The sequence below is a fragment of the Sciurus vulgaris genome, assembly GCF_902686455.1.
Source record: "Sciurus vulgaris genome assembly, chromosome: 2".
Taxonomy (NCBI): domain Eukaryota; kingdom Metazoa; phylum Chordata; class Mammalia; order Rodentia; family Sciuridae; genus Sciurus; species Sciurus vulgaris.
The window spans coordinates 192,752,215-192,763,219 of NC_136462.1; the positions used below are offsets into that span (position 1 = coordinate 192,752,215).

An 11,005-nucleotide genomic window follows, 5' to 3' on the forward strand; every position below is an offset into this window, starting at 1 on the left:
CCCGGGGGAGCCAGGACCCGGCGGGCCGCTTGGTGCGTGAGAAGCGCGACATGGCGGCGAGGCCGAGGAGCCCGGCTGCCCAGTGTGTACGAGGCGGGGGGCGGGGCCAGGCGGGGCCTTGACAACCATTAGAGCGCCTGGGGCTACGCGGCTCAGGGACTACGTTTCCCAGAGGGCGTCGCGGCGGGCCGGAAGTGGCGGCTTCCTGCCAGTGCGCACGCGCGTTATTCCTCGCTGGTTATATAAGGGAGCCCCCGTGCTCGCTCATTCTTTTTCCCCTGCGGTGCTTGCTGCGTGTGGAGGGTGTGTGCTTATCAGGATGTCTTCCTACCCTGGTAACCACGTTTGGTGTATGGTGAGTGGAGACTCCATTTTCCCTTCGCGAGCTCGGGCCTCTTTTACCCTCTTAGTGCTGTCGCCTCTGCGGCGAAGCCTACTGTAATCCAGCGCAGGCCCTAAAGAGACATTAGGGCCGTGGGGAGATGAGGTAGCTGGGAAAACTCGCGCCTTCTGCGTGACCCTGAGGAGCCTTCGGCTGGTGCAAATGATGACTTCACTTTTTTCCCCATCAGATCGACAATGCTGATCTCTTTTAACACTTGCCAGTTATTTCTGATACACCAGCTTCAAGAGACTCGGTCTTGGTTCTATCCTGGCCGTGGGAAGATGGCGATTGACTACCTTTTGTCTCGCAGGTTAATGCGATTGGATACAGAATGGATGTTGGAAGAGGAGCTCACCTCTGGGCTTCCATGGGAACCCCACTTAGACGTATACAGCCTTATGTCTCCGGAGCTCTGGGGTAAGCACGTGTCTCTTGATCTAAGACATATACTTTGCCCTTGCAAACTTAGGGGGGAAATTAAGCATTTATTATGTGTGTGTGATGGTGCTGGTTGGAACCGAGGGCTTTGTGCATGCTACACATGTGTCCTGCCACAGACTTACGTTTCCCAGTGCAACAGCGAATTTCTGTTGAATCTCTTAGATACTTGATATTAAAATTATTCTGTTTTAAATTATTACAATTAATGTATTGGATGGATTCCTAGGGAAGAAACAGTTTTTAAGGAATGTCCAAAGGGCTTTCTTGGGCGTTTGCATTTCTGAAAAACGAAATGCATTTTTCTATTGACCTAACCACCAACTGCAAAGCTTCCCACCCCGCCCCCCCTTGGATGCAGAAGTGAGGCACTTACAACTGAAATCTTATTGGAGATTGTCTTGTCCCATCCCCACAGGGTCTGGCTACATGTTCCTTAGGGTAATACTGGAACTCCTGGGCTCAAGCAGTCCTTGCAATGCCTTGGCCTCCCAAGTGGCAGTAATTGGAGGTATGTATTCTTGTTACCCACTTTGACCTCAACTTGTACAATGTTAACTCTTGAGGCTGGGGTAATTTGTCATTGCTACAATATTGCAACCAATAGGACACAAAAGATGTGCTCACGGAATGAGGGCAGGTGAGGCAGCATTTTTGTTAAGAGCTCAAAGAGCAGCTAGCTGCCTGTAATCCCAGTGGCCAGCCTCAGCCACCTAATGAGACCCTGTTTCTACATAAAATATGAAAAGGGCTGGGGATAAGTACCTTTGGGTTAAATCTCTGGTACCAAAGAGAAAAAAGCTTGTTGCTGGCATATATGATGACTGAACTTTTTTCCCCAACAGATCGACCATGTTGATCTAACTTCTCTAAGCCAGTTTCTGTCTGATATGCCTGCTAGAGCACCAACTGCCCCCTGTTCCCTTGGCCATCTAGCTGATGGGAACTCAACTTCATTTTATTGTAGGTTTGCTATTAGAAACCAGGCTTTGAATAAACCAGGACGAAATCCAGAATTGTGGTAAGTGGTGTCCACATTTCTTCCTCAACTTAATGGACATTAAGAACGTAGTAACTGCTCTTTCCCAGTGTGGAACTGTCCTTTGTTGACCATATTCAGCCGATGCAGCTGATGACATAACTTTTTTCCCCATCAGATCGACCCTGTTGATCTAACTAGATTTAAGCCAGTTTTATCTGATGCATCGACACAAAATAACTTCTATCCTAGTTTTCTGCTTCCTCTTTTTTTCTAGCATTGAGATTATTTCAGTCTTGTCTGCTTACTTCCTATAGGAGCCCTGGGTGCCACTAACTTGATGTCAGTCTGATGTCTCTGCAACATCCTGCAACAGGTGAAGTTTCTGCTTTCCAACTGTCAAACCCCACAGCAAAGTGATTTGCCCAGTTGAGACCTGGTTCTGAGTTGGGTGTAAAGTGGGAGGGGGAAGATTCAGTTTTGCTTACTGGGAGATGATGTTGGGCTGTTGGTACTAGAAGATCTTGCAAGTTGCTGGACATTGGTTTTCTTGTCCTGGCAAATATTGTATTTTTTAAAATAAGGAACTTCAAGTCACATGTGCATTGGGATTTTTTTGATCATGATTATTTTTGAGGGATTCAGTTGTAAGCCTTATTTGACTGTTGGCTGACTGGGGGCCACCCTCATTTCCTGCCTCTTTAGCATATCAACTTGCTTCATCCAAGTGAGCAAGCAGAAGCAGGCATGCACAGATGGCCGTTTTGTTTATTCCTCCCACCTCTATGCAGGAAACAACACCACCCCCTTTGTCTTTTGGGAGGTAGGGAATTTGTGCCTCCTTGTCTGGTTGAGCAGATCAACCAGACTGGTCTAATTGAGTCAGACTTTGGTTGCACCCCTAATGCTGACCCGAATAATCCTTCAGTACATTGTATCCAGCACAGAGAAGCTGCTTCTACCAAGTTTTAGTGCTTATTCCCTTACTTGCTTAGAATCCTTAATTAGCGAAAGGAGTAAGCAACAATAGTGACAGCTCGTCTCTCTTCCTGACTCATGGTGTTTGCTATAGATATCTCCTGGTAATTCATTCCCCAGCTTTTGTTTATGAAAAGACTGAAAGCTATAGAAATTTAGATTGTAATCACTCATTACCCTAGATTCAAAGTGTTCTGGTATATAGATTCAGACTCTAGCCACTTAAAAGTCTGTTGCTACTTTCATGACTTAATCCCCTGAAGATTGCCATCCATTTAAAGAATTCTCAGTCAGGCATGGTAGTATGTGCTCTCCTATAATTATAACTATTTGGGAGACAGGCATGAAGACTGCAAGTTCAAGGCCTTAGACCCTATCTGAAAGAGGTCTGGATGTACCCCATTGGCAGAGCACCTCTGGGTTTGATCTCTAATGCAAAAAAACTCTGAAGATGGTCCTTAACTAGGAACATTGAGTTCTATAGTCAGGTGTCCACTTCACTTTCACTTTTTTTGGTGGGGGGGACCCAGAGGGCTTATTTCTGGTTTATTGTAGAGCATTTCAATTATGGCAGCATGGGTATAATATTGGTAGTATAGAAGAGACAGTTATGTCAGTGGGAGTTATCTAGCTCCTTGATAAAGTGGGTGGACAAATGTAGGGAAAAGGCGTGTTCCCATATCACAAATAGGAAGCGCTAGTGAATATAGGAACCAAAGTGGAACAGATCATAATCTATTTCTTGTTTTCCTTTTAGAAGTTGCTCAGCCATGGAGTTGGAGTAGAAGTCCTTGAAAGAAAAACCCCGTTTCCAGCTGAACCAGTCCCACGAGGCTATTGTGTATAGAGATTTCTTTAAAAAATCAAAAATTAAATTTCCTACTTGAAACCTTCCTACCTGGACATTAAAACTTGTATTTTGTCATGGGAGGTAGATCTTCAACAGATAACAAGTAGCAGACACAGGTATCTACAAATTTCCTTTGGAATGTTTGCTGGTTTTTGTAAGAAAGTCAAACAGTGGGCAGTTCTGACCTGCTAGGTCTCTACCTTTGCCTTGCTCACTCCAGTAGAGCAGCCTGCCATGTTGAAAGGGCCTAGATTGCAAGGGACTGGGTATTTTGAAGCGATTAGTAAGGGACATTTATGCCAGCAAGTTTGTAAGCAGGTGCTTTTTTAGTGGAGACACCAGCTGAATACAGCTTAGTTATTAGTAGCACAGGAATTAGGACTTCTGCTGATAGGTTGCTGTGACATACCTGCTTCCAGCCAGGACCTGCAAACTGAGAAGACAGCTCCCACGGCTCCCCCTCTGCCTGCCATGTGGGACATCAGAGGGACCAGGCAGTGGATGAAATCCAACTTCTATTAACTCCTGAAGAACATGGGTGATTGTTTAGCCTCAAGTATGACTTGTGATTGGAATTTTTACACCACTGTTGAGGGGGATGTGACAAAAGCTACCCAGGGAGGGTGAACCTGCCCTTCACACCCTGAAGTAGACAGTCTTGCCTGGATTCCTGACCTATAGTGTTTGCATTTCAAGCTACTTGGGATGGTTACAGGGCAATAGAATACTAAAATGCTGCCCCGTCTTGACAGTCTGCATCTGCTGACCTCATTTTGGTTTCTGACTGGCCCTTAGATTTCCAGATGTCTTCTATTCTTCAACTTCATATTCCCTAAGCAGAGTTCCTGACCTCTACCTCCCTCAACCCTGGCCCTAAGTCTATACTTCTAGACTTAAACCATTCTAGATAGTAAGACCAACAGTCCCAGTCCAGCCCCAAAGCCCTGGAATCATGTCAATATGTTGCTCTCATTCCCCAAATAAAACTTGGCAAATTTTGGTGCTGGGGATTGAACCCAGGGGCATTCAAGCACTGAGCTACCCCTCCCAGTACTTTTTTTTCCCCCTACAATTAATTGGTGACCCAGTATTTTTGAGATCTCACTGCCAGATTGGTCCCAGTGTCCCAGGTCCCTGGGATAATAGGTGTGAACCACCATGCCTGTCTTTACTGCCACTTTATTCCCTTTTAATGCCTAAATTGTGCACCCTGCACATGTTCTGTGTACTGCATATGATTGTTTTTGTCTCCTGCCACTAAACCATTGTGTAACACCTCTTCACCCTCTTTTGGGGGGAGGTTTCCAAGGATTGAACCCAGAGGCACTAAGCAGTGAGCCACATTCCCCAGCGCTTTTTTATTTTTTGATTTTTGTATTGAGCCCAGGGTTGCTCAACTGCTGAACGACATCCCTCACCCTTTTTTATATTTTGTTTAGAGACAAGGTCTCTGAGTTGTTTAGGGTCTTGCTAAGTTGTTGAGGCTGGCCTTGAACTGGTGAGGCTCCTAAGTCTTCTGAGCTGGGATTGCAGGTGTGTGCCACCATACCTGGCTTTTTTTTTTGGTAGATGGACAGCACTTTCATTTGTTTTTATATGTGGTGCTGAGGATTGAACCCAGTGCCTCACACATGCTAGGCAAGTGCTCTGCCACTGAACCACAGCTCCAGTCCCCCCCTTTTTTTTTTTTTGAGGGTCTCACCAAGTTGGCAGGCTGGCTTTGAACTTGAGATCCTCCTACTTAAGCCTCTGAGCGGTAAGGATTACAGGTGTCACCACCATGCCCAGCTGCACCTCTTCCTTTTTGGTCACCTCTATGGCACAGGGCATAGAGCCTGGAAGATGGTAAGACACTCAGTAAATATTGGTACACAAAAGAATGAATTAGGGGCTGGGTTTGTGGCTCAGTGGTGGAGCACTTGCCTGGCATGTGAGGCATGGGTTTGATTCTCAGCACCACATAAATCAATAAAAACACCCAACATCTAAGAATATTTTTAAAAAAATGAATCATCTGAGCAGGGGTTGTGACTCAGTGGCAGAGCACTTGCCTAGCACATGTGCGACCCGGTTCCATCTTCAGCACCACATAAAAATAAAGGTATTGTGTCCTCCACAACTAAAAAGAATCAGCTTGGCCCTGGCAGGACTGCTAACGTACATGAAGCGTCGCGTCGATGCCGTGAGCAGAGAACCAGCACATTCCAGAGGCACAGTGAGAACTTAGCTGTGGTTCTCGGCTCCATCTGAGAAACACCTTTTCTCTGACTTATCTACCAGAGGAAGGAGTGCTTTCTATTTGTCCCCAAAAGTTTTTAAGCTATTCTTTCATATAGTGGGTGTTAAATTAAAAAAAAAAAAAAAAAAAAAAAAGTTCCTTGAATCATTACTCAAACTGGCAGCCTGAAGATGTTTGGGGACCCACAGAATGTATTTTTGGTAATGCCAGGTATAGTACCTAGAACCCAGGGCCTCACATATCTAGGTAAATACTCTGCCTCTGAGCTGCATCCCCAGCTGCAGATTGTTTTTTCTTTTTTTTTTTAAATTGGACCCAGGTATGTTTTACTACTGAGGTATATCCTAGCCCTTTTTAATTTTGAGAGAGTCTTGCTAAATTGCTAAGACTGGCCTTGAATTTGCAATCCTCCTGCCTTATCTGAGATTATAGGTGTACACAACCACACCTGGCCTCAGAATGTTTTCTTAAAGAATACATACTTGTCCCTTAGTGTCTTTAGGGAATTAGTTTAGGGATCCCTGTGAATACCAAAATCTAAGGATGGTGGAGTCCCATATATAAAATGTATTTGCATAGAAACTATGCATCTCCTCCAGTATTTAAATCATGTCCAGAGTACTTATAATAATAGCTAACAAATGCAATGTTATATAAATATGCTATCGTTTGGCCTAAATTGACAAGAATGGGGATGTAGCTCGTAGGTGTGCTTGGCTAGCTTGTATGAGGACCTGGGTTTGATACCTACCACTGCGGGTGGGGAGTCTACATGTTTAGTACAAATGCATTTTTTTAAAGAATATTCTTGAGCCTTAGTTGAGTCCACAGGTGTGGAACTCATGGAGAAAGGGCCAACTGTACTCACACAGTCACTGCATTAATATTTCTCAAATACCTACCCCATGGCAGGGTTTATTCTAGTTGCTGGAAATACAATAGTGAAAAGCAACCAGAAAAAAATGCTTGCCTGTATCAGAGATGACTTTGCCAGTAGAGGGAGAAGCAGAATAGAAAATAACACCGTAAGCGTCTAAGGAGATGGACGGTGCAGTGGAGACAACCCAAGGGAAAAGGAATAGATGCGGAAACGAAGATGAGCTTTTAAGTACAGAACAGGAAAACCCGCAGGCAGTGTTCAGGCAAGTGCTAAGGCCAGGAGATAAAAATGTGCCCGTTGCCTCTTGTGTTCAAGAAGTAAAAGGCTTCCCTTGAAAAATGGGAAGTCCAGCCATTGTGCGCCTATTTTCTACTAGATAATGATTGGCTGTTACTGAATCATGTCCACCCCCTTAGGCAGGTCATTTGTTTTCCAATTCCCCACAGCCCCAGAGACCAGTTCCGTTTTCCTTTCTTCTCTTTCCTTTCTCTCTCTCTCTCTCTCTCTCTCTCTCTCTCTCTCTCTCTCTCTCTCTCTCTCTCTCTCTCTCTCTCTCTCTCTCTCCTGTGTGGGGGTGGGGGTGGGGAGGTTAGGGATCAAACTAAGGACTAACACTCACCAGGCAGGTGCTCTACTACTGGGGATTTACATCCCCTCTTCCTTTTTAATGTGACTGTCTTTACAGTGCTCATAGTAATATAACAACAACTAACGTTTATTGATTTATTGTCATGTGTTTGTTACAGTTCTTCACATGTAACACACTGTCCATCAACCCTCTGAGGCAGGTTGTATTATGAACCCCACATTCAATGGCTGAAGGACAGCTCAGAAGTAACACGACTTGTCTGAGGTCACACAGCTGGTAAGTGCAGAGCTAGCACTGTCAGTCTGACCCTTGTGTTTGTGCCTTCAGCTTCTTTGCAGTCCAGCAGATGCCAGAAGGAGCCCATTTCTGATTCTGCAAGGTTCGTATGCTCTTGACTTCCCTGTGAATGAGACACCCAGAGTTCAGAAGTGCCAGGGACAGAAAAGCTCCCTAGAGAACTCCCCCACCACACCCCAGTCTGCTTCCCCAAGCTCTGGGGACAATGGCAGGCCTCCAGTGCTTGCCCTGGGCAACTTGTCGCCCCAACCTCAGCTCCCACCACAGTCCCTGCAAACATCTGAGGCTTCTAGGATGATCCTCCTCTTTGTCCTTTTTTTTTTGGTACCAGGGATTGAACTCAGGGGCACTTGGCCACTGAGCCACATTCCCAGCCCTATTTTGTATTTTATTTAGAGACGGTCTCATTGAGTTGCTTAGCGCCTCGCTAAATTGTTGAGGCTGGCTTTGAACTCATGATTCTCCTGATTCAGCCTCCTGAGCCACTGGGATTACAGGCATGTGCCACCATGCCCTGACTCTTTGTCCTCTTAACTGAGGCATCTGGGGCAAATTTCTGCACCTCTATAAGCCTCAGTTTCCTTGTCTGTGAGGTGGGGTTCTTAACAATGCCTCCTTCAGAGAGGTTTGAGGGTCAATTAAATCATATCTGTAAAGTGCTTAGCCTCAAGCCTGACATGTGGTAGGGGACACAATTCATATCTTATGAATAAACACATCTTTTTGCCAAAGTTATTGATGTTGGAGAGATAGAAAAAGAATAACAAGTGTGTTTGTTGAGTGCTGGCTATGGGCCCGTGCTGGTTTATCATCTTAACCAGCCTGCACCCAACCCTGCTCATTGTTGGGTGGGGAAGCTGAAGCTCAGGGAAGTCTAGTGACTGACTTGAAGTCACACCTTGGAAGTAGCTTCTTTGTATTTGAATTGTGGCTCTACCACTTACCAGCCACGTGACTTTGGGAAGCGATTCACCTCTCTCTGAGCCTCATTTCTTCATCTGGAAATTGGTCTGCTGGCTTATCAAGCTTCCTCCGCGGTGAAGCACATAATCAGAACTTCATGTGGCCGAATAATGCTAGGCCGTGTGTCTATGCTGCAGTTTAGTTGTCTGTTCATCTGTTGAAGAATGGGCAGTTGTGTCTACCTTTTGACTATTAAAGTGACCATCACACAAGAATCAGTTTGAGTCCCTGTTTTCAATTATTTTGGGTGCGGTAATGGTACCACCTATGGGGATATTGTAGGGCGTACGCGCACACTTAGGACTCTGCCTGGAAAGGACTTCTCGAATGCTTGCTCTTCTCAGCTTATCTCTACCTTCTATTTCTCCTGGAGTTTGCCTGCCTCACTCCTAATTGTGGCTGCCCAATTACCAGAGAGGAAGGAGCCCACTTTCCCCCAGCACCTTGCGGCTGCATCCTCTGTCTGCAGGGGGCACTGCGGGCACACATTTTATCAACATGTGCCTGGAAGCTTCCATCCCCAGCCAGCAAAAGGTAAAGTTGCCCTGGCCAGGGCCTTGCAGATGGGGGAGCTTTTCAGACCTGGCAGCCAGCACTTCTAGGATGTTCTGCAGCGATGGAGCTGGTTCCCCAGGCTGCAACTGTGCAACTCCAGGTCCATCCTGCAACCCATTAACAAATCGGTAATCAATTTTCATTCTTTAAAGTTTCCTTCTGTTTCATTGTTTTCATAGCAGGGCGGCTACTACCAGCTACTACTCCCTGAAGTCTTGGCAACTGATTTTGATTTTATAAACAAACAACTCCGCAACACACGTGAACGGGCCTCGTGGCACCGAGGCCGCCAGTTTGGACTTTCGCAACTGTGTCCCTGTGGCACTGTCCTGTCGCTCCTGGGCCGGGAGGCCAGGTGAAAGGTGGGGTACCCAATTGGATGTGAATGTCAGATAAACCACAAATAATATTTTAGTGTTTATGTCCCATGCAATATTTGGGACATAGTAAAAAATTGCTTGTTGTTTATATAATATTCTTTTTTTAAAATTTATTTTTATTGTAAACAAATGGGATACATGTTGTTTCTGTTTGTACATGGAGTAACAGCATACCATTTGTGTAATCATACATTTACATAGGGTAATGATGTTTGATACATTCCGTTATTTTTTCCTCCCCCCCACCCCTCCCACCCCTCTTTTCCCTCTATACAGTCCCTCCTTCACCATTCTTGCCCCCCTCCGACCCCCCATTATGTGTCATCATCCGCTTATCAGTGAGATCATTCACCTTTTGGATTTTTGAGATTGGCTTATCTCACTTAGCATGATATTCTCCAGTTTCATCCATTTGCCTGCAAATGCCACAATTTTATTATTATTTATAGCTGAGTAATATTCCATTGTGTGTGTGTGTGTATTATATATATATATATATATATATATATATATATATATATATATATATATATATGTCACAGTTTCTTTATCCATTCATCAATTGAAGGACATCTTGGTTGGTTCCACATCCTCAGTCTGGCTATTGTGAATTGAGCAGCTATGAACATTGATGTGGCTGTATCTCTGTAGTATGCTGATTTTAAGTCCTTTGGGTATATGCCAAGGAGTGGGATAGCTGGGTCAAATGGTGGGTCCATTCCAAGATTTCTAAGGAATCTCCACACTACTTTCCAGAGTGGCTGCACTAATTTGCAACCCCACCAGCAATGTATGAGTGTACTTTTTTCCCCACATCCTCTCCAACACCTATTGTTGCTTGTATTCTTGATAATCGCCATTCTAATTGGGGTGAGATGGAATCTTAGTGTAGTTTTGATTTGCATTTCTCTTATTACTAAAGATGGTGAACATTTTTTCATGTTTGTTGGTTGCTTGTAGATCTTCTTCTGTGAAGCGTCTGTTCATATCCTTAGCCCATTTGTTGATTGGGTTATTTGTATTCTTGGTGTAGAGTTTTTTGAGTTCTTTATAGATTCTGGAAATTAGTGCTCTATTTGAAGTATGAGTGGCAAAGATATTCTCCCACTCTGTAGGCTCTCTCTTCGCATTGCTGATAGTTTCCTTTGCTAAGAGAAAGCTATTTAGTTTGAATCTATCCCAGTTATTGATTCTTGCTTTTATTTCTTGTGCTATGGGAGTCTTGTTAAGGAAGTCTGATCCTAAGCCAACAAGGTGAAGATTCGGACCTACTTTTTCTTCTATAAGATGCAACGTCTCTGGTCTGATTTCGAGGTCTTTGATCAATTGTGAGTTGATTTTTGTGCAGGGTGAGAGACAGGGGTGTAGTTTCATTCTGTTGCATATGGATTTCCAGTTTTCCCAGCACCATTTGTTGAAGAGGCTATCTTTTCTCCATTGCATGTTTTTGGCACCTTTGTCGACTATGAGAA

General features: G+C 44.7%; 1 long non-coding RNA gene across 8 annotated transcripts; it reads left to right on the forward strand.

The window, feature by feature from the left end:
• Positions 1–157: 157 nt before the first annotated feature.
• Positions 158–9,626, forward strand: LOC306653926. 8 transcript variants are annotated; one of them, XR_013761819.1, is made up of 7 exons: positions 158–355; positions 696–802; positions 1,242–1,334; positions 1,791–1,891; positions 2,120–2,178; positions 7,496–7,675; positions 8,662–8,675. It is a non-coding gene; the product is annotated as an uncharacterized lncRNA (long non-coding RNA). The 8 variants fall into 8 exon arrangements; XR_013761820.1 differs by lacking the exon at positions 1,791–1,891 and having other exon boundaries at positions 173–355; XR_013761821.1 differs by lacking the exons at positions 1,791–1,891; positions 8,662–8,675 and adding an exon at positions 8,943–9,626 and having other exon boundaries at positions 180–355; positions 7,496–7,614.
• The last annotated feature ends 1,379 nt before the right edge of the window (positions 9,627–11,005 follow it).